Source organism: Sus scrofa, chromosome 13, assembly GCF_000003025.6.
Source record: "Sus scrofa isolate TJ Tabasco breed Duroc chromosome 13, Sscrofa11.1, whole genome shotgun sequence".
Taxonomy (NCBI): Eukaryota; Metazoa; Chordata; class Mammalia; order Artiodactyla; family Suidae; genus Sus; species Sus scrofa.
This window is the reverse complement of record NC_010455.5, coordinates 112,978,786-113,003,537: the sequence shown is the minus strand read 5'-3', so window position 1 is coordinate 113,003,537 and position 24,752 is coordinate 112,978,786. Positions and strand designations below refer to the sequence as shown.

The following is a 24,752-nucleotide window of genomic DNA, read 5'->3' as shown; positions in this document are numbered from 1 at the left end:
CCAAGCCTAACTCTACCATGTATGAGTAAGAAAGTTTATGCTGATAGTAAGATAATCTATTTAGTAATTTGCAGTTAAAATAATTCAGTAAGAAAAGGAATGGGAAGTTGGTCTCTGGAATCAAGTAAGTTAACTTACAAGATCTAAGGAAAGTATATGACTACTCATATTGTCCTACAGAAGAATTTGAAAACTCATTACAGTGAGACTGAGTGCTTACCTTGCTAGCTTGTTCACTAATTGTCTCAATTTACTAGTTGGAGATAGGGGAACTGATAGCTGGGAAAGTGAAAAATCTCTCCCTCTCCCTCTCACACAAACACACACACACACAGCAAGCAGAGTTGTACTTAAGCACATTAAATTCAAATCTTCTGCCAAACAATGTATCTTTATGAGAAAAAAAAAAAAAAATAGGGTATAATAGATCCTACAGGGAAGATTTAGACTCAACTTTCAGGATTTATAAAAACTTGTTTTAGGGACATTGTCATCCAGATTAATAATGGAGACAAGAGACTTTACCAAAAGGAAAGACCTCTCTTAGTGAGGAGCCAACTTTAGAAAACTTTGCAGTTCTGCAGTGATTTCTTCTTTGGTTGCACTTTCAAACATTCTCTCTAGATGAGATCATGTAATTGTATTCACTTTAAATATCTGATTAATCACTCAAAGATGAGAAAAGCCTTAAGAGAAGTTCCATTGATATCAGAATTATGTAGATCATTCCTGAGCCCTGGTCCCAATCTTGCCCAGCTCCTGATTCTAATAACTTTCTCAGGTATTGGTCCCTCAGTATGGCCTAAAAATATAGCCTACCACCCCATCTTTAAAAAAGAAATACTCCCTTCAAAAATGAAAACTCCATTATTCTCTAAGACAAAACTCTTGGCCAGCTTTTTCCTTAAGAAATTTCTTAATAATATCTCTCAATCAGGTAATTTCCATAATGAAGATTTGGATATGACTCACTAGTATACCTATTTTATGGTGAAATATCATTTTCTTAAAAAATAAAGCACACAGGTATATTTCTTTCCTTAAGAATATTACTAAAGCAACCATGAAATGTTTAAAAAGCATACTAGCTGAGAAAAAAATTTTAATAATTGTTGAAAAGTACACAGGCTTAAGCCTGATAAGCCTTTTTGGTCAAGAGAAGCAAAACAGAAACAAAAGCAAGAAAAAAACAAAATACAAAATATCAGCCTTGAAAACAAACCAACTAAACAAAAAAATCTAGAAAAGCAGTATTTGAAGATGTCTATTCTGTGCTAACATTTCATTCTTACATGAGAATCTGAAACTCATGACTTTTTTTTTTTCATCTTTTGTCCTTTTAGGGCTGCACCAGTGGCATATGGAGGTTCCCAGAGTTTGGGTCTAATCAGAGCTATTGCTGCTGGCCTACACCAGAGCCACAGCAATGCCAGATCCGAGCCGCATCTGCAGCCTACCCCACAGCTCATAGCAACGCTGGATCCTTAACCCACTGAGTGAGGCCAGGGATGGAACCAGCAACCTCATGGTTTTTAGTCAGATTCTTTTCTGCTGCACCATGACGGGAACTCCTGAAACTCATGACTATTAAAATACCAAACTTTCTGCAAGAGAAGGGAAAAAGTACAAAATATGTTATATCACAGCAAATCCTGAGATAGCAACCAAAATTCCTCAAAGGACATTAAGTGTGCAAGGTGAACTCTGTCCTCTGTCTTGTCCCATTTAACTGATCCAAGTACCAGGTACCCTGTCAGAAAGACGAAGGGAAGGTTCCATTTCCAAGCTCCATCCATCTGGTGGGCCATCAATTTCTGGTGATAAGCTGTCCTTCACCTGAGACAATGTCCTCTGAACTCCCTAGGGTATGGCTGACAGTTATATTGAATGTTCATACTAACACTGCTATAGAACTATGAGTTGACAAGCATTGTATAGTCTGCTATGATTTTATCTGTCATGGACTCTGCTTTTCTCTTTGTCCAGCTAGTTCAAACATAATTCCCAATTCACTCTTCTCCCTCTTCAGCACCTAGGAAATACATACAAACAGTCAGGCGGAAAAAAAATACAGTTTGTGGTCCTAGTCTCAGAAGACCACTGGATGACTCAAAGATCTTTATCCACTGCAAGATTAATGAGAACAATTATATTGGGTATATTTCAGTTTCCTATCCGCAGAGGATCACCCAAGATTCTTAGTCTATCAATATCTTTCACATCCTTCAGAAAATGAATAATGTCTGCTGAGTCAGGGAGTCCCCTCTTGAAGAGATGCTAGTTCTGCTTTCTCTTCAGTCACAGCTGCTGTTGCTGTGGTAGTTTTATTAGGAAGGGAAATCTGTTCACCTCTCTGGATTCCCCAGCAGCAACCGTGGAGAAAGGAAACATATGATACTAAAGGAAACCTGTTTTTAAAAGTTTTCCTTGCATGTCACTGAAATAGTTATAGCTAGCATTTATTGAATATCTGTTTTCTATTTCTAGTCAAATAGTGCTAAATGCTTCTGTGCCCTATCTCTAATAATCCTCATCATACCATCACCACCAATAACAACAAAAACAACAATAACAAAAAACCCTGAAGAACTGTGAGATGAGTGCAGTTACTGTGCCCATTTTAGTGATGGTGGCATTAAGGTTTAGAGAGGTTATAGAGCTTGTCCAAGGAAAGAGCAGTGTTGGAATCTGAACCCAGAAGACACAGTCCAAAATTTAATAACTTAACACTTATATTATTCTACTAAAAGATATTTATTCATGATTTTATCCACTTATGTAACTTTGTTTTTTTTTAATTGACATTCCATCAGCCACCTCTCCCTTTTTGTATACTTAATACTGATGAGATGGTTATAATGAATAAAACATAAAACAATTTTCCTTTCAAAACAACTTTTAAAGCTTTTGGATAATTTCTACTTCTACTCAGTTTGTAATTTTATCCAATTTTTAAAAATCCAATCAAGAAAAACTTATATAATATCTTTTAAAATATTACCTATCAAATGGATGTTAAATGTTATTTTAAATACTAGGTTTAAAGGTGAAGTTGTAATTACAAAACTTGAAGCAAACAATGAATTAATTGCACTGCCTTTTCATATTCAACATAACATATGAAGGATTAAGTAGGGTTGATTATCAAGACAGCTTTTTAAAAGATTTGCATACATCCATGGAGAAAAAACAAACAAGCAATGATTTGGTTAATTAAGTGAGGACCACAAAAGGGAGAAGCAGATAGTATCACCCTTGTAGACAGCAGAGAGATTTAGAAAATAAGCCTGGTTTCCAAAATAAGAATTTTGTTTACTTCTTTATGTTTTTCTAAACATTACTTTCTTGAGCATAGTGCGAATGTCCAGCATCAACCCAAAACAACAAGATGTTTGACCCCATCAACTAATGCGAAAAAACACAAATAATGCCGTAATCTCTAAGTGAAAGAAATAACAGGATTTTTCATTTATGCCATTTTCAAATTCATAGATGAATGCTTACCAAAAAAATCCTAACAAGCAATACCAAGGAAGGTTAAAAAAATCTTGAGTCCTCATATTTAATTATCTGGTTTCTGCTTGCTACACATTTACCAAAATGATCACTCTGGTAACAGAAATTTTCAAAAGTTACCTGATTTATTGATGTCTTTTCACTGGCTCTTTTTCTCCCCTTCTAATGTCACATCTTGGTTTGAAATGCCCAAATTATCCTTCTGAAATTCCCTATGGCTTAGTCAACTACATTTGCTTAAGATCTTTGCCTTCAATTTTCTTTCTGATGTAACCATAAATGGCACTAATTTCTTGAATGGCAACTTGTCAGAAAATTACAAAAGGCTTTGAAATCTGCATACCCTTTGACCCGGTTATTTCTAGAAATTCTTCACAGAAGTATGTACATAATTAGCTACAAAGACTACGGTCTTACAATATTTTTAAAAAGTGAAAACATTTCTAAGGTCTAGTACTAGAAAGTTGATGAAATAAAATGCAGTGCAATCTGTACAACAGAATATTATTAAAGAAGTTAATAAAGATCTATAGTGCCTGGCACATAGTCAGAGCTAAATAAATAATTGCTTAATCAACAGAAGAATAAATATTCCTTGAAATTTGCACTCATTTTAAAACTGCTTAAAGTGGCTCTATCTAATCTTTGTAAATTGGATGTTTTTTACATTTATAATAATACAGTTAATACCTACAAAAGAGCTTTCTGCATTCAAGGCACTATACTGATACACTTACATATATTAATACATTTAAACATCATAACAGTCCTATAGGGGCATAGTATTATTATGCCCATGCTATAGGTTAAAAAAACAGAAGCATAAGGAAAATAAGTAACTTGCCCAAAGTCAAAGGGCTAGTTAATGACTAGATAAGGATTTAAAAATTGTCAATCCGGGAGTTCCCGTCGTGGCTCAGTGGTTAACTGAATCCAACTAAGAACCATGAAGTTGCGGGTTTGATCCCTGGCCTCGCTCAGTGGGTTGGGGATCTGACATTGCCGTGAGCTGTGGTGTACGTCACAGATGCGGCTCAGATCCTGGGTTACTGTGGCTGTGGCGTAGGCCAGCAGCTATAGTTCCAATTAGACCCCTAGCCTGGGAACCTCCATATGCCTCAGGAGTGGCCTCAGAAAAGACAAAAAGACAAAAAAAAAAAAAAAAAAACTTAGTAAAGAAAAATAAACAAAAATTGTCCATCCGGTTCCAAAGACTGTTTTCTTAACCAGAAAATATACTTGCCTCTTACCACATTCTACTGCCTACACATAAAATTCTGAAAGGTTATTCAATGTGAAAATAATATGAAAGTGCTTATTTCTGATTGCCAGATTATCATTACTATTTATCTATAATAAATATGAATTATTGTTATACTTTTTTAAATGAAAAAAAAAAAACAGTTTTGATTGCAGAATGAGCTAAAGAACACTAAGAGGTCTTATGACTGAGAACTACCAAAATAGATCCAAGATAGAGATTCTCATATCCTGTGCTCCCCATCTTTAGATGTCTCTGAATTGATAACAAATCTGGTCAATGACTCCTGAATCTTGACATTTCACAGGGCAGAAGAACAATATTTTTCCAATCTATCAACACTTTTCTCTTGCTCTCATCCATTTGAAGTTATGTTACTGATGTCTATTTTCTTGTTTAAGGCTAGAGCAAAGCTTTTATGCTTCTACCCCATGCCTCACTCATAGAAGATTGGAATCAATATTTTAGGAGATTTTATGATATAACAAGCTCAGCTGGTACTCCTACAATATAGCCTAATGCAGTAATTCTCAACCCAAGCTACTCTATTTTTTTTTTTTAAACTTCACAAGTGATTCTGATACACAGCCTGGGCTGAGAGTTTCTGCAGGTTAAGTATAACAGCATGGTTTTTCAATATATTTCTGATACTTCAGTAGTTAGAATCACAACATTAGTAAAGGAAACTGAGTAACAGCCAATTCCAGAATGTGTTATTATTCACATTGTTAGGTATACAACAAATAAAAAGTTTTGTGACTTCATTTAGAATGGGAAAATAAGTATGAATCATAAGAATGGGTTATTAAATATAAATCACTATATCTAATTAAAATACTGGATTTATGAAGGAGTATAAGAATAAATATAAGTGCAAAACTGAAAAAAGAAAAAGAGAAATGGAGCTTCTGAAGTTGACCAATACAATGCATTTCTAGTGAATAATCACAGACTCATGGATCCAACTAAGTGAAATCATGTTGGCTTGATAAATAACACAGCTTCAATATGCTGCACTATATCTAGGATTTAATGAAAATTCATGAAGGACCAACAAAATGCACAGCAACAGATAACAATACATATCTAAGATGGTACAAAATAAAAATTTATGGCAGTCTTGTTTAGGATATTTAACTATCATATAAGATGCAGATTTTCAATCACTGTTAGGCTAGGGCACTTGACCATCATTTGTTAAACCACTAAAGATAAAAATAAAGTTTTAAGTACCAACAACAAAATTAAATAATTTTGTGAGTAGGTTTGTAGGAAGCTGAAGCTAACATCAAATCTTTAAAATACACACTATGTCTGCTACTGGTATGTGTTCTTCACCCTTATGTATGTGTACCTGTGTGCATGTATATTCATTTACTTTGTTTCATGTATGCATATTTTTTTCTAGTTAAAAGTTGTGCCTATTGTTTATTTCTTGAATGCTTCCTTCTTTTGCAACTGTAATCCCACACATACATGGTTCTCTGGCCACTTAACCAGTTGTTCTTTCTTGGGTTTCTCTCCTCCTGAGATAACAAAGATAGAAGTCCTATCTATCTACAAGCTCTTTGGGATGACCTTATTCAATCCCATGGTTTTAAATATCATCTATATAAAGAGGATATATAAGTCTATGTCATCAGTGCTGGCCCTTCCCAGAGAATCCTGGCTCACACCAACCAACATGCATGGTGCCTCCATGTGCATATCTACTAGACTTCTCAGCTTAGAATGTGAGATTCCCTTTCCCCACAACCAAGTGTGTTCCTCCACAAGTTGTCTTCTCAGCAAATGGAATGTAGTTATTCTGAAAAAAATTTAATGCTATGCTTAATTCCTCGTTTTCCCTCATCTCCCAAATGTATTCTATCATTAAATCCAGAACCCATCTACTTTTCTCTCTCTCTACTATGATCACTCTTTCCCAAGCCACTATACCTCTAACCTAGATATCAGCAGTGGACTCCTATCTTACAATCCCCTCATAACAATATATTCTCAAAATAGAAATTAGGGATAAATTTTGAAAATTTAAGTCAGAGTGTGTCACTTGTCCTCCTGAGATCCCCAGTTTCACTTAAAATAAATATCCAAACTCTGAAGTCTGGCTACACAGTTCGACATGAACTTGCTTCTGCCAAACTTTCCAGCCTTGTCTGATTTTACTGTCTTCTGCACTGTGGTCTCTTCCCAGTGACCTTCTTTCCATTTCCAGAACATCCAAAAACATTTCCAAGTTTGTGTCTTTATACCCTTCTCGGAGATATTGGTATGATGTTGGTGGACTGATTTTTTCCTTGTTCCTAATGCTTCTTTACAGGTGAAGTGATCCCCACTACTATGATGCTTTGCCTCTCTTTAGCCTGGATGCTCTGCTCTACTTGGCCTTTCTTGGCCAGGACAGTGAGCCTGCCCCCTCAAGACAAAGGCTTATGGGCTCTCTCTCTTTGTGTATGGAAGGCCTTTCTACCCAAAGAAACTGTCAGAGACTAGAACTGTGAGGCTGTCAAACTTCGGCTTTTACATTAAGCTGTATACTCCAATCTGGCCTCTATTAGAAAAACGTGCTCTTTCCATATTTGATCCTGTTTTATTTTTCATTTTTCTCAGACATCAGCATAAAAGAGGTGCCATAGTTCATTTGGGCTGCTATAACAAAATACCAGGAACTGAAGGAACTGAGTGGATTATAATGAACACAAACTTATGTCCTACAGTTCTGGAGGCTAGAAGTCTAAGATCAGGGTGCCAGGATGGGAAAGTGAGTGGCCTTTTCCAGGCTGTAGACTTCTCATTGTATCTTTGCATGGCAGAAGGGGCCAGGGAGCTCTATGGGATCTCTTTTATAAGAGCATTAATCCCATTCATAAGAGCTCCACCTCCTGACCAAATTACCTCCCAAAGGTCTTATGTCCTAATACCATCACATTGGGATATAGGATTCCATCATGTGAATTTTGGGGGAACACAGACATTCAGTTCATAGTAGAGGGGTATATTTTTAAATTGGGAATACCCTCAGAGAAGTTAAAATACAATTGGCTCCCTCATGTAAGTGTTATATAAGCATAAGCATCACCTGAGGACTTTCTTGATGACCTAATCTACAGACTCTACCTAGTTGCTACTTATCATATCCCTCCCATTTTAATGCCCTGAATATGTTATCATTATCTGTTACTTCTCTATTTTGTTGTTTTTCTTGTTTGCTATCTTCCACTTCCCATTAAGATTCATAAAAGCATGGACCTTCTTCTCTTTTCTGTTTATATGGTTTCCTGATACTAGAAGAGACTAGACTATAAGAGACACTCAAAAAAGTATTTGATGAATTAGTAAACAAATAAATTCTCATTTTCCAAGTTGTACTTACTGGTATTTTTTTTTTTTTTTTCAGTCTTTTTAGGTCCATACTGTGGCATATGGCAGCATCACAGGCTAAGGGTGGAATTGGAGCTGTAGCCGCTGGTCTACACCACAGCCACAGTAATGCCAGATCTGAACTGCATCTGCAACCTATACCACAGCTCACCACAACACTGGATCCTAATCCACTGAGCGAGGCCAGGGATCAAACCTCTGTCCTCATGGATACTGGTCAGATTCATTTCTTCTGAGCCATGCCAGGAACTCCCTGACTGGTATGTTTTTGAAGTGAAGCCCAGACTCTCTGAAGAGATACAGACCTGCTACTAGTTCCTTCATCTCCATTCAACTTTCTCTCTCAGCCTGGGTCTGCCAGTCTTCATAAATAATCACAGATAATATAATTTATGCCTTAATCTATATTTTCATTTGGTCTCAGCATAGGTCATAGTCCTCCAAAGATTACCCTACTTGTTCAAACTTTCTGTTGACATCAGAGATGAGACTCTGTTGTTACCATGGTCACAGATGAGGAACAAAGACAGCACATATGTGGTTTTCAATTGCATATCTTTGAAGACTAACTAGAAACTAGGGCGTCAAGGGAACAACTCAAACTCATGGGCCATACCAAAGAAATTATTTACTTTTAAAGGATTTCATCAGTTAGTCTTAAGAAAGCTTAAACAGGAATATGAATGGTTGGGTCCCTGTTCATTTATCCTCTTCCAACTCTAATAAAAATATTATAGATATCTAATAAAGACTCTGATAAACCTTGCTTTTAATTATATAATTATATTACTGTCTTTATCATGCTTTTTCTTAAACCATGAGTCCAATCCCCGAAATATTTAAGAATCACTCAATACTCAATTTAAGAAAAATACTTTTTAAAAAAATCAACAGATGAGAATACTAAATTTAAGGAAAATTTTTTTAAAAATATCAGCAGATAAAACTCTGATATTGCTTTTCTGAAATTAGAGTGATCTAACACACTTTCTGAAAAAATATAATTGATATTCCCTTGAGCTTATCTTTAAACTTTGAAAGTTCCAGCCATTAAAAAAAAGGTAACTAAAAACGAGTCAACTATATTTCTCCAATTACTCTTTTAAAATGCAAACTAGAAAAAAAAAAGAGTTTATTTCAGCTGTGAAAAATAAATGCAAACTAACAAATAAACAGGTGCAAATTACAACCAAACCCATAGTATATCTACAGGCTGAGGTACTAGAAATTCACAATTAAAAAAAAAAAAAAAGAATCAGGATATATTTTGCATAAATGGGGTAATTTATAAGACTTAGGAAAGATTGTGTATTTTCCAGATATCTAAGCAAAGGGAATAACAGATTTATATTTCTCTTGCTATAACTTCAATAAATAAAAGATTTAAAACAGATACATGTGTGACTATCAAGCAAACCAAACTCTTAAGTATTGCATTTTTTCTCTTAGACTATAAACATCCTGCTGACAGTAACTGTGCCTATAATTTATAGGATAAAAAGTAATACCTTATTAAATTATGTTCTTTTAAATATAGTGATAATTTAATCAATGAACAAAATAGTGTGATAGAATAACTGAGTTTAAGTTTACCTATGGGAAATGTAAAACATTTTGAAATTCATTAATTTTGAAGGTGAGACTCAGAAAAAATAGATGTGGCCTTTGTGATAAAGATGAGTCCATTGTGACTGAAGATCTAAAACATTTGAAAAATTATTCCCCTTTCTGTAATATGCCATTTTATTCTTAGATTATGTTCATTTCAACCTTTGAAACCAAGTTCCAAATATTCAAATAGGAAGGATATAAATCTTTGCTTTTCCAAGTAATGTGTGGATTACAGACGAAAGCTTTAAAAGCAAGGAAAAGAAAAAAATATATAATAGCATCCAAAGTCTATGTGTACCCAAGAGGCTGAGACATTATCATAATGCCTCTATTATGGCAATTGCTGAAATTAAATGCCTGCAGATTTGACCCTAAAGAGCATAGCGCAGTGTTTGCTGTAATAAAACACTTACTGTAAATGCTTAACCTTGGACAGTGTCTATGTTAATACAATTCCACAATAGCTATTTTGACAACTGTCACTATATAGGTAACAAATACGCCACATTGGACTATTCCATGTTACTTTTTTTTATCTGAAACATCTCACTTCCTCCTTGCAAAGGTATATTTCTTTCCAGAATCTTTATGGATTAAGACTCCACATACACTACAAAAAAGGAATGCATGGTACTTGGATGATTATTCAAGATTTTAAAAGCTTAATGGGAAAAAATATTCATAGAGCAGCATGTTTAAAAGCGCACACAGCAACAGTTTGATAGGTTATATATGATTCAGAATAAAAATCACATAATTGGCAACACTTATCATATTATGGATTTATGCTGGTCTTTGCCATCACTTTGCATTAGTGTTATCTCAGCTGCCTGCTATTTAATAACCTTGTATTAAATCATTATGTTTCATTTACAGGTGACAATCAAAAAGATGTAAATACGGTTTCCTTGCCTTTACAAAATAACTACAATGGACGATGTGTCTATCTTACAATTTGAAATACATTTGCATTGTTAGCTAAATGGCAACCTAGATATTGCCTCTTTCATTCTTAAAAACATCAAATTCAGAAAACTGAAATGTTTTGAAAGACAATCAAACAAAAATTGAAGTCTTAGAAATAAAGGATGAATTTATTCATATAAATGTCATATAAATTAAAGACAGAATTTGTAAAGGAAAGCAGAAATTGCTCTAGTACCTATTATCAAAAGAGAATCCTTCATTTCCCAAAACTAGTTGTGTATTCTAACTATTAAATGTAGCCATAATTTTGCTGCTGTTGTTGTTTTATAAAACATTGATTTCAATCTCTGGTAATACAGCTTATAAAATTTTCTTACAATAGAAGAAAATGTATTTATATATTGCAGGTTCAGATATTTCATCATTAGCTAGTCTAGTTTTCATGTTATTGATTTCAACACTGGTTGTCTCCACGTCTTTTTCCCCATTTACTCTAAAGTCCATCAACATTCTCTCCTCCTCATCATGTCCCAGATAGACGCTCTTTAAAATCACAAATGACAACCTAACTGTTAAATGCAATGGATAATCTTTTACATTGTTCATTAGTCTAGATTTCTCTTTCTCCCTCTTACCTGCTACTTTTAGTAGACTACAATATCCTACTGATTCTACCTTCTTATTATCTTTAAATATCTATCTTTCAGTCATAATAGACCTAATTGTGCTATAGAAAAAAAACAACTTCCAAATCACCATAACTTAATACAATGGAGATTCATGGTTTATACCAGGTGTCCATTGTGGGTCAGGAGAAGGGTCTGCTCATAGCGGTAACTCCAAGCAGTGGAATATACACAATACTGTGCTGGGGCAATAAAGAGCTGTACAGAATTTTGCATCAATGCTTAAGGCTCATATACAGAGATGAAATGTATCACAATTCATTGGCCAGTACTAGTCATTTGGCTCCACCCAAGTGCAAAATTTCAGGAAGTGCTTTACAATCATGAGCTTGGAAGGAGGGTTAGGGTATCTGTAAATATTTGTTGGTTAGTACTGATTATAATTCAGCATGGCTCAGAAATTTTTCTGAGCTCCTTAAAGATGACATAATCAAATCTACTATCTCATGTCAACTATCCTATGTCTACTATGTCAACTATCCTCTCTCCTCTCTCTCTCATCCCTTCCTTTCCAAATTATCTTTATACCCACTACTGAGAATTTGTGTTCTAGTGATGCTGTACCACTTGCATTTTTTTTTTTTTTTTAGAAAATGATGTGTTATTATAAGCATGTAGCACTCTCTTTTAACCTATTTCTCTGGTACTAGAAAACCATTTGTCTTTCCAGTTTGATCTCAAAATATATCTCCCCTCTGAAATCTTCCTTTACCCCATCCAGATTTTGTTTCATACTTTATACATAATTTCCTCATTAAAATAAATTTTATTGAATCATTTGCATTTCTCTCCCCACTATACTCTAAACAATGAAGTCAGAGAATACATCATTTCAAACTTAGGTCTCTGTCATCTGAGATAAGAGACAAACTCAAAAACGTGTAATTCTACCTGATTTCTCTAACATCTAACCAATTTGAAGACTGCTTTTAAAAATTATTTGGAGACTCCACTAGAGGTCCTCCAGCCCTGGCTTGCAGTGTTTCCGCTGCTCTCCGCACCAGAGCTCACTTCCCCCAAAATTATAAAAGCAGGAAAACTCAAGACAAAAAAAAAAAAAAAAAAAAAAAAATCCAACAAAGCTAGTGATTTCAACAATATGGTGAATTGGCCAACACCAAGTGAATTAGTGACCACTGAATATCAGAGTGTCACCAGTCAAGGAAATAAGAAGCCACAAAAGAAAAAAGAAAAAGAAGACAAGTTTGAAAAGAGAGTAACAGTGAAAGCAAAGAAAGCTGAGAAACAAAATTAAATGGTCCTGGTGAAAATGTCAGTGAGGATGAAACTCAATCAAGGAATCAATGAAAGAGAGCTAATAAGCACAACTGGGTACTACTCCACTTAGATGATAAAGACCAGACAGTCAAGAAAGACCAGGGTCCTGCAAGAGCTCAAGAGGTCAACCTGAAACAAATAAATCATCACATAACAATAGGAGAAATGATACATGAAGTTGGAGGTGTGAAAGAGAAAAGAGAGATGATCAAGGTGAAGTTTCCAGTGTGAGAAGTGAAGTGGTAATATCCAAGGTTCTTTTAGAGGCCAAGGAAGAGGCCGAGGACGTGGAAGAGGACGAGGCAGAGCAAACCCTCGATTGAACTTTGATATTCATACGGTTATCGATAACATGGTGAAACGACAGATCAACCATTTCAAACAGAACTTAATACCAGTATGATGTATTACTATGATGATGGTACGGGCATTCAGGTGTATTCTGCCGAAGAAGCACTGCTTAAAGAGTATATCAAGGGTCAAATTGAAAATTATTTCAGTATAGAAAACTTGGAACAGGACTTCTTTCTTAGGAGAAAGATGGATGAGCAAGGTTTCTTACCTGTTTCCCTGATTGCTGATTTTCACCGTGCTCAAGCTCTCAGCACAAACCTTAATCTCATTTTAGAGACCCGAAAGATAGCACAGAAGTGGAAATTGTGGACAAGAAAGAGGAAAAAAAAAGAACAAGAAAAATGGCCAATTCCATGTCCTCCTGCACGTAGCGTGCCACAGACAGACTTCTCTCAACTGACTGATTGCCCAGAGTTCATACCAGGCCAAGCCTTTTGTTCATGTACAGTGAGGGTGATGATCTGCTGATGCTCTTGGATGTCATTTAATCAGAATATACAGAGGAATAGGTGACTCACTGAAATATCATTATAAATATTGGAACAAAATTGTGCTACAGAAAACGACCAGACTTCTATGCAAGAATGTGTACTCCTTACTCCTTGTGGAGGAGGTTGGGCCAACACTACAGTAGAGATAAACACCTTTGTGATGATGGTGAAAGACAGACCAGAGGACTACTGTTGTTTTCATAGCAGCTGCCCATTTGAGTGTTATTAGCTTGGGCTGCATGGGCTAATTTAATTCATAGTGGGAAAGATAATTATCATTCTGGAAACATTGCAAGATTCTGTCTTTTCCTTCCAAACTTACGTACTTGTGTCCAGATCAATAAAGCACAAATAGAGAGGCTTGAGTGGGACTTCCCAGACTGTTATGTCCTTTGCTACTTGATTTGCTCTTCAGTATAGTATACACTGTATAACTCACATGTTGTCATAATATTTCACATGGACATTAATTAATTTATTAATGTTGACACTAAGGAATAAGAAACTGAAGAAATGGATGAGAGTATTTTTTTTTTTTTTACCCTTCCAAATGTGTTTCTGATATACCATTATAAAGACCTCCCATCAAACAGTCTCACAGATATTTTTATTTAGTGCCTCTAAACCTAGCCTAGCAAGCAACTTGGGCAGTGTTGTAAAGTTGAAGAACTTTAAGTGACATTTTTTTAGGTTTTTTTAAAGAATGTCAGATTGTATAAGTTAGCTTAATCTAGTGTATAAACTTGGGGTCCAAGATGACATTTTAATCCTTCTTATGAATAGGCATTAGGTGAGTTTGGTAAAATAGAAAATACTTTTTCCATAGGGTAACTAATATTAGGTCAGTCAAGTTGATGATGCCTTTCCATTAACCATTTGTGTACTATTAATAAAATTACAAAAACAAAATCATAAGCTTTCTTAAAAAAAATTATTTGGATTTTTGGCTTCCATAACAGGGTTCTCTTTAAATTCTATTCCATCTCCCTCAGAGTCAGCTTCCTGAGAAACTTTGCTGCTTCTTTTCAAGAGTTGAAATAATTTATCCATTAAATATTGGTTGGTAGTAGTAGAAATGCAGGGGTGTAACCTCATGCTTCCTGGACAATCTGATCAATACGAGTAACGTCAAATATCATTCCTATGTATGGATGACTATCAAATCTAAATCTGCAGTCCAGTTCTCTCTCAAGCTACACAAAAATATATTCAACCAACAATTTGTCATTCTCCTCTCATCACCCACAAGTCAAACTCATCATCTTATCCTCAAAGCCACTTGTATGGCTTCCCATTCTCAGTTGATTGACATAATGGTCCACTCAGTGACTTAAACCAGAGCCTGGGACTTCTATGTTCCATCTTCTCTCTTTCACTTACATATTCAATCAGTGAACAAATCATGCTGATTTTATCTGTCAAGGATCTCTTGTGTTCCAGGTCTGCTATCATTTCTCACTTCCAAATCTCCATAATTTCTTGGCTTAACTTTTTATATCCTTACAGATTTCTCTATTTTAGTGTTGCCATCTTCCCATTCATTCTTCCCTCTACCATTAGATTTGTATAAGATACGAATCTGATTGTGTCCCTCATCTATTTGCAATCCATCAATAACTCCTTGTGGCTTCAGCCTGACATCTAAGACTCCACCTACCTGGGCTCCAGCATCCTGTGACCTACCCAATAAAGTATAAATCTTCAATCCTCATTGCTTTGCACATGCAGTATCTCCCACCATTCTCTGTGCTTGGGAAATCCCTGCTTATCAATCAAAACTCAGCTCAAAATTCCTTGTTCGGTTAACCTTCTCTGAAGAACCTAGTTTACAGAGTTCTCTATCCCTAGACAATGAACCCCTTCAGGGAGAAAGACTGTGACTCCTCAATGCCTTCTAATATAATATCTGTCTTGTAGATAATGCTCAGTAATCAAGTACATTTTAGAAAGAGATGCTAAGAAGATATAGACATAAGAAAGTAATTATCCTATATATAATTAAAGTATTGAAACAGAAAAAAGACAGACTATATAATATATATGCTCACACATTAGAACAAACAAAGAAGATAGAACACATACTGTCTCATATGGCATTTTCTTGATTTTGATTAATTAATCCTCAGATAGTTAGGTAAGCAGAACAAACCAGGAGGAAGATGGAAAGGGATCAACAGATTTTGGTAATTCATAATGGAAGTCAGGTCATATCATTTTATTTTGCTGTATGTTGTTTGGCAAAAAAATAAATTAGGAAAAACAAAATAAACAAAAACAACCTAATGTGGAGTTCCCATCATGGCTCAGTGGTTAATGAATCCAGCTAGGAACTATGAGGTTTTGGGTTCCATCCCTGGTCTCGCTCAGTGGGTTAAGGATCTGGTGTTCCCTTGAGCTGTGGTGTTAGTCAAAGACATGGCTTGGCTCTGGCATTGCTGTGGCTGTAGTAAGGCCAGCAACTGTAGCTCCAATTGGACCCCTAGCCTGGGAACCTCAATATTCCGCATGTGCAGCCCTAAAAAGCAAAGCAAAACAAAAAACAAAACAAAACAAAAAAAAACCTAATGTAATTTAAATCTAAAAGACTGAAAAATAATGGTATGTCTGCATTTGTGGCACCAGGCAGTAGTAGTAAAGTATTTCCTTTCTTGTCAATACCTTAGATTTAAAGAAAGAAAATCTGGAATTCCAGTCATGGCTCAGTGGTAATGAACCTGACTAGTATCTATGAGGAAGCAAGAATTTGGTCCCTGGCATCACTCAGTGGGTTAAGGATCCAGCGTTGCCATGAACCATGGTGTAGGTTGCAGACATGGCTGTGATCCCACATTGCTGTAGCTGTGGTATAGGCCAGGAGCTACAGCTCTGATTAGACACCTATCCTGGGAACTTCCATATGCTTCAGGTACAGCCCTAAAAGGACAAAAAAAGAAAAAAAAGAAGAAAGCAAATTTGTCCTCTTAGAGTTAAAACTTGTAAAAATCCAGTCATAATAATGAGATTAGCCATGAGAAATTTAGAAAGAAAATCAATCAAGACATTTGGGTATAATAACATGATATTAATTTAGAAAGTAGAAATCATCTATTGCCCCTATTTGGAGAAAACCAAGTGTGAACATAAAGATGTGGGGTCAATTGCCCTACAGCATAAAAGTGATTAGTCCAAATACCCAAAAGGAAGAACATATATCAAAAATTGTCCATTTAAAATAAAAATAAGTCCTTAGAAATGATACATTGATGTTTCTGGAGAGGTCTGTTCAAATATTGGCAGGGAAAATTCTTCAGGCCTCATTGAACATGTATGAAATTCCCATAAAACTATCTACCAAATAACATGGAGGAAAATAGGTATCTCTGAAATATATGAAAAGGTAGCATACGAAAATGTGAACAACCTCACTTAGAAATATGCATTTGAAATATATAATATATTGTTTTCATATCCACTGAATGACAAAAATACTGAATTTGACAATATACTTTAATCACTTGGCTATAGGAAAACAGAAAATCTTATGTATTGTTTGGAATAGTATAAATTAGCACAATCACACAGAGGTAGTTTGGCAAATAGCTATCAAAACTGAAATGTACTTGATGTAACAACCTTATCTCTGGGAAATTTATCTCACTAACAAACTTGGCATGTGCTAAATAATATATGAAAACAATGTTTTTCCAGAGGAAAAGTCTAGAAACAACTCAAATACCTAGCAATAAGTACTGATGAGATTACCTACAATGGTATATTATACTGCTCTCAAAAATAATAATGTTTTCTAATAATATAAAAGTATCTTTAAGATTGATGTTAAAAAAACAAATACAGGGAATGGAATGGTCTCTAGTATGCTACAATTTTATATGATAGGGTAAGAATACATATTTTGACTTGCTTGTATTTGAATTAAAAAACAAGAAAACATCAAATTAAAATGCTACCATGGAAGTGACAGAGGGACTCGATGAATGAGCCATTGGTGGGAGCAGAAATTTGATTCTACATCTCTTTGTATTGTTTGATTTTTAAAACATAAATGTTTAAAAATTTTTTTAATTTTTATCTTTTGGTCTTTTTGTCCTTTTAGGGCCACACCCATGGCATATGGAGGTTCCCAGGCCAGGGGTCCAATAGGAGCTGTAGCTGCCAGCCTACGCCAGAGCCACAGCCATGACAGATCCGAGCCACATCTGTGACCTACACCACAGCTCACGGGAACACCGGATCCTTAACCCACTGAGGGAGGCCAGGGGTGGAACCTGCAACCTCGTGGTTCCTAGTCAGATTCGTTTCTGCTGCACCATGATGGGAACTCCTAAAATGTAAATATTTTACTTATTCTAAAAGTAGAACAAAAAATTCTACTTAAATTAAATTAAAATAAGACAAAAAGTTTGCATACCTTTGCTCAAGCTCTTTATATCCTAAGCAAACGTCTGACCACTTTTTGGGCTTTCTGGATAAAATAATACCAGGAAAGAAGTTTCCCAGAAAAGCATTACAACCTCCATGTTAACACGATAATAAGAATGTAGATTTGCTTCATATACTTTTTTTCACAAGGCATGTGACTGGTGTGAATCTGAGTACCAGATACTAGGCAACACTAGGACACTGACGCTACGATGGGCCAGAGCCATAAGGATGGTGTATTCATCAAGATCAATCTTGTGAATTTATAAGCCTGTTGAGTAAACAGCCATTAAGACTTAACCTGTTATCACTCAGAATATATGGTTGTCTTTCTATTACTGTTAAGTACTTAATAACTGTTACATTGAATTACATGAAAACACTTTTACATTTTAAATACTGATATATTTGCAATGCAGAAGACTGAACAGTAAACTCAAATGGATTATGCACTTAAAACTGCTTTCACTTCAATACAGAGGACATTGATGGAGAGCACAGATGCAAAGCTTTACTTACTTAAATTTAACAAAGTCTGACTTGTTTATTTTAAACTATCACTTCATTCTGATCTCCACAACCTTGCTCCCTCTTCCCACGACCCTTTACATGCAGTTTAAACTTTATTTTCATTATTATTGAGGTCTATATTTATTTCATCCTCATTTAGAACAAGCTTTAGAAATTTGTCTTCTTGTTTATGCAGAAAATGGTAGAAAATAAAGACTAACTTCGTGTGTAACTTAAGATTATATACAAAGCATTCATATAATTGCACCTGGTTATTAATAACTATTATATATTATGTTACAACTATGTCTAATCATTACACAGCTTATCTGCATGTTAATAATGTCAAATTCATAGCAAACTAAAACCTGTATGATGTCAAAACTTGAATAAATATTATTAATATACTGTCACCTTTTAAGTTGTAAAATATCTCTTCTGTATCTTCATAAAATAAGTTTTGGAATGTATGAAAAAGAGATGCTTTTTCTTGAGGCTAACCAATTCCTTTAAGATGTTTAGGGAACAAGAGCCCTTACACCCCTATGGATATACTGAACATAATTAACCCAGGCAGGAAACAAGTTTATCAGCACCACACAGCATCTGATCCTCAGCGCTTGTCTTCAAAACTCAGTTATGCTTTAGAGTCTCCAATTCAGTTCCAGCTAATGTGAGATTTCATATATAAGATTTTGACTTCTGGAAAGTCTCTCATTGAGTGTGTTTGGAAGCCAGGTATTGACCTTATTGCTCATCACGGACATAGTGACTTCCCAGATTACAAATAAAATCTTATTGGTACCAGTGCTCTCCTGTTGATGACCTGCTCAGGTATTAATTCCAACTTGTAAAGTCTCTGCCTGGAAGAATGCCACATTTGTGAGTAGTCTTGACTTCTGACATACAAGTTGTTTGAGTAAGATAGTGCTTCTTCTCAGAGTCAGAGAAAATCAAATGCATTTCCTGGGCAGCTGTGATGTGTGTGATATCAAAAACTACACATAAGAAATGATGCCTAGATATCATTCCCTTTGAATTTTAAAGGCTGAGTGAAAAGTCAGAGAACAGATGAATGATGCTAACGGAAACAGAAGGAAATGTAAGAATGAATGAAAGAAAGAAAATATTTTCTTCTATACTTTTTAAAAATCATTGCTAGACCCTCTTAATTATGAAAGTTAGAATCATTAGGTAGCTGATCACTAATTCAGCAAAATCATACTCAATTTCATGTAAAGAGTCAAAAAGGAAGTTGATGAGAACTTTTGCATAATAGTACTCATAATCTTATACTATCAGTTAGCATATATGATAATATTTTTTTAAATATAACCTTAATATTTGCAAGTGTTAAATGCATGATAAATGAAGTAAAATGAGGGAAGGCAAATTATTGGGTTAATTCAGATCTCTTGGGATATATGTATGACTGGGGAAGGAGACAGAAACTGTAATTAACTAGATGATTATTGGACAGACAGATCAATTTAACATCTGTAGATTATCTCATTTATACATCATGTCACTTTGCACGGTTCCTAGAACATAACTTAATAAATGTTCTTAATAACATGCTTAATAAATGCGTTTTATCATAGTCAGAGGGAAGAGTTTTTTTATTGTTTGTGTTAGAGGTGGTGTTTCTGTACTCTTCAGATGCTTTGCCTCCACAACACTTTATAATGGACTCCAATCTCAGGTTAGTAAGTGCTATAAACTATTATATAAAAATTATGAAGTGGGGGTTACGGTATTGGTTTAGCTTTGAAAACTATTAAGTATCAGTTAATGAAAGAGAAAGCCCAGAAAAAAACAACCCACAATACTTAGTAAGAAAAGCCCTGACATTTGCAATACAAGATGTTTGGATAAGAGTGGGAAACAACAAGGCAATTCATGGCATTTTTCCTCTCTTCTCTCCCAACTTTGAGTTCCTTCCCATAGTCTACTGACATGCAAAAGGAATAGAAAGCGTCTCAGACCTATTCTGTTTCCCACAGTATGAGTTCTTTTCTTTGACATAAGCATGGCATGGGGCAGGGGAAAGTGGGATCTTCCCCCAGATCTGAGGGAGCAACTGAATGTACTGCCTTCTCCATATATAATTCAAAATAATATCTTTCTATAACCAATAAAAAATTTTGACCATGGAAAACCCAGTAAGTCCTGCTTTTTCCTAAGAAGACTAATCCTTTTTTCCCTTAAAATTTAAATTTTCTCTCTCTCTCTCTCTTTTTTTTTTTTTTTTTTTTTTTTTGCTTTTTTTGGGCTACACCTGCAGCATGTGGATTTGGAGCTATAGCTGCCAGCCTACGCCACAGCTCAGGGCAACACCAGATCCCTAACCCACTGAGCAGGGCCAGAGATTGAACCCACATCCTCATGGATACTAGTCAGGTTCCTATCCTGCTTGCTGAGCCACAATGGAAACTCCTCTTTCCTTTTTTTTGTCTTTTTTTAAGTACTCCTCCTTGAGTGCCTTCTCATTAGGCTTAGTCCAGCTAATGGGGAAATTCAGAATTCCTTCTCCTTTCTCTCTCTCAATCCCTCTAAATATAAGAGAACAGAGATGGAAAGAAAAACAAAGAAGAAAAACCAACAATAAACAAGATTTTGTAAAGCCTGAGCTTCCACGTGTGTCTGTATTCCTAACACAAAATGGAATAACATCAAAATGATGAAAAAAAATTAGTTATCTCACTTTAAAAACTCACTTTTCATTTTATTTGTTACTATTTTACTTATATTTTTAAATTTTTATACAATTTTAAAGGTTACTTTCCATTTACAGTTAGTACAAAATATTGGCTACATTCCCCGTGTGGTACAACACATCCCTCCCTGAGCCTCTCTCACACCCCGTAGTTTGTGCCTCCCACTCCTATATTGCCCCATCCCCCACACTAGTGACCACTATTTTGTTCTCTATATCTATGAGTCTGCTTCTTTTTTGTTATATTCACTAGTTTATTTTTTATATTCCACATATAAGTGATATCATATAGTATCTGTCTTTCTCTGTATGATTTATTTCACTTAGCAAAATGCTAAGTCCATGCATGTTGCTGCAAATCCAACACTTCATTCTTTTTTATGAAATAAACTCAAAATGAAATAAAGACTTAAATGTAAGCCAGATAGATTCAGAAAAGTCCTAGAGGAAAACAGGCAGAACATGCTTTGATGAAAATCACTTTTCATTTTAGTAAATTTCACCTATACTATTACAACTATCAAATTAATACGGGTAAAAAAGAATCAAATTGTTTAGTATTTTTAAATGGAAGGAGAAATTATATGAATTTTCAATGTGACAAGGGGAAAAATGATCTTTTTCAACCACAGCCTATAAAAAATTATTTATTTATCATATTCTTTACACAGTTAAACTGGAATAAACATGCTCCATAAGATCTAACTTATTGGCATATTTTCACTATAACTCTTTCACAGCTAAAATAGAATTTGACCTTGCTCATTCACCCACATATGCTGAACACTAGAGTATAAAGGTTATAGAATATAGTGTTTTTTTCATTCTTACCCAAGGCGCTAAGACTCATATTTATAATTACCAAAATTCCCACAAAAAGTGTATAAGCCGTAGATTTTTCAAAGAGAATTAGCAATTATCAGCAAATTTTTTTTCTCATAAGTAATTTGAGTAATAAATGTATTCTCAAACATAATAAAGCAATGTCTTTTCAGGTTATTCCAAATTCCAGTAGGTTATAATTTTAGGTATATTTTGTTATCTATCATCTTTGTCTACATTATTCTGCTGTGCCATTACTCATTGCCTAGATTCCCAAGAATCTGCTCAGTGATATTAATAGAAGTGGGACTAATGACAATGTATTATTTGGTGAATGTAAGAAGCACTATTTCTAAATCTCTTCCAACTATGAGTACCCTTTCCCTCAGACTTGTTTGTTTGTTTTGTTTGTGTCTTTTTAGGGCCGCACTCACGGCATATGGAGGTTCCCAGGCTAGGAGTCTAATCAAAGCTATAGCTGCCGGCCTCCACCAGAACCACAGCAATGACAGATCCAAGCCACGTCTGCGACATACACCACAGCTCACGGCAATGCCGGATCCTTAACAAATCTTTAGTCAGATTAGTTTCCACTGCACAATTACGGGAACTCCTCCTCAGACTTTTAAAATGGGAGCAAATAAAATTGGATTGTGATGATCATTGTACAACTATAAATGTAATAAATTCATTGAGTAATAAAAAATAAATTAAAAATAAAATGGGAACAAAAACAGTCAACAAACAGAAATAAAAATAGAAAAACAGGAATAAATAAGAAGCACTCTAATTTGTTGTACTTTTAAATATGTAACTCTTACCTATTTTAGTCTAGCAAAATAGTTCTATCAATATCAAATATATAATTTTAAGATTGTAATTATTGATTTGTTATTAAAATATTAAAATAAGGTCATCTTTTATGAAAAGTCTTTTTTTTTTTTTTTGAAGTGCCACCCTTGTGGTATATGAAGTTCCCAGGCTAGGGAAATCAGAGATGCAGCTGTCGGCCTACACCACAGCCATAGCCACAGAAACATTAGATGGATCCTGAACTCACTGAGTGAGGTCAGGGATCGAACCTGCATCCTCATGGATACTAGTCAGGTTTGTAACCCACTGAGCCATAACGGGAACTCCCAGTCCTTTGTTTTCTTACTGGAAAGAAATTTATTGTGAATTGAAAACATATATACTATAGGTGAAAGTGATGGAATTTTCTTTCTAAAACAGAAAGTTCAATTTTTCAGAAACCTTAAAGATATACATGGTATCTTCAATTATGGTTTAAAATAAAGTATTTTTAAATTATTTTAACATATTGTGCAAAAGCAGTTGAGACATGCTGCAAGGAGGAAGGAGCAAATTTTTAGGAAAAAAAATGATGGAAACAATCTCGATATCTTCTAAAGTTATGAAATGATCTTATGCATCAGGAAAAAAATTACATTTAATTTACTTACATTATACTAAGACGCAACACTAAATGACTTATTTTTTCAAATTGTGAGAAAAATACAAATAGCTATGGAAAAAGATAAATATTAGTGGGCATAATTAGGTCAAAATCTCAGCTAATTGCAGCACATATTTTTATCAGAAAAAATAAAAACAACATATTTTGTTCTAGTAGGCAAGACAAAAATTTGAAATTTATTTAATGGTCATATTTAAATGTGAACAAACATAAAATCTCAAAAGTTTGCCCAGGAGAGACAGACCTTATTTGACATTATCTCAGACTATATCTCTGTTTTAACTTAGAAGCCAAAACAGCACTAGCAATAAATAACTTTTAACATAAGTATAGTGCAACAGTTTTCTCAATGCTACAACCTCTGTCATCTCATTTAATCCTAAGAACAACCCTGTGATATTCAATCAATTTGACCCATTTGAAAATTGAGCAAATAAATTAATATATGGCCCAGCTGATGAAATAATTAAGAAGTAGAATATAAATTTAAGAGCTAGAACCTAAAGCTTTAGCCTCAAATATCATGATTTACTGCATTCCCACCTCACATATCATTAAGGCTATGCCCAAATTGTTGCTGAATAATACTTTATGTTTTAGCAAATCTAATCCATTAGAATTTATAGTTGTGAAGTTTATGAAGAAATACTTTGCTATAGTGTCTCAGTCCATTAAGGCTATAACAAAATACCAGACTGGGTAGCTTAAACAACCGAAATTTATTTCTCACCATTCTGGAGGCTGCAAGTCCATGATCAGTGTACCAGTCTGGTCAGGTTCTGGAGAAAGCTCTCTTCCAGATAGCAGACTGCCAACTTCTCACTCTGTCTTCACATGGAGGAGAGGCAAGGGAGATCTTGAGGCCTCTTTTTGTCAGTTGTGTTTTTTTTTTACTTTAAAAATTTTATTGAAATATAGTTGATTTACAATGCTGGGTTAGTTTCAGGTGTACAGTACAGTGATTCAGTTATATATATATTCTTTTTTTTTACATTTTCTTCCATTATTAGTTACAAGATACTGTGTAGAGTTACCTGCACTATACAGTAGGTCCTTATTGGTTATATATTTTATATATAGTAGTATGTATATTTTAATCCTAATCAAAGAGATTAATAATTAAATAACCTCCCCCCCTCCGCTTTGGTAACTGTAAGTTTTTCTGTGCTTGTGAGTCTATTTCTGTTTTGTAAATAATTTCATCTCTATCCTTTTTTTTTAGATTTCACGCATGAGCAATATAATATTATAAAACCATTAATCTCATTAGGCTCTGCTTTCGTGCACTAATCACCTCCCAAAG

The 24,752-nt window shown here is 34.7% G+C and overlaps 1 protein-coding gene and 1 pseudogene across 6 annotated transcripts in view; one reads left to right on the top strand and one right to left on the bottom strand.

The window, feature by feature from the left end:
* The window catches only part of NAALADL2 (N-acetylated alpha-linked acidic dipeptidase like 2), a 1,365,504-nt gene that overhangs the window by 1,212,077 nt on the left and 128,675 nt on the right, over window positions 1–24,752 (bottom strand). The window lies entirely within an intron of this gene.
* On the top strand, window positions 5,303–13,597 carry LOC110256519 (annotated as a pseudogene).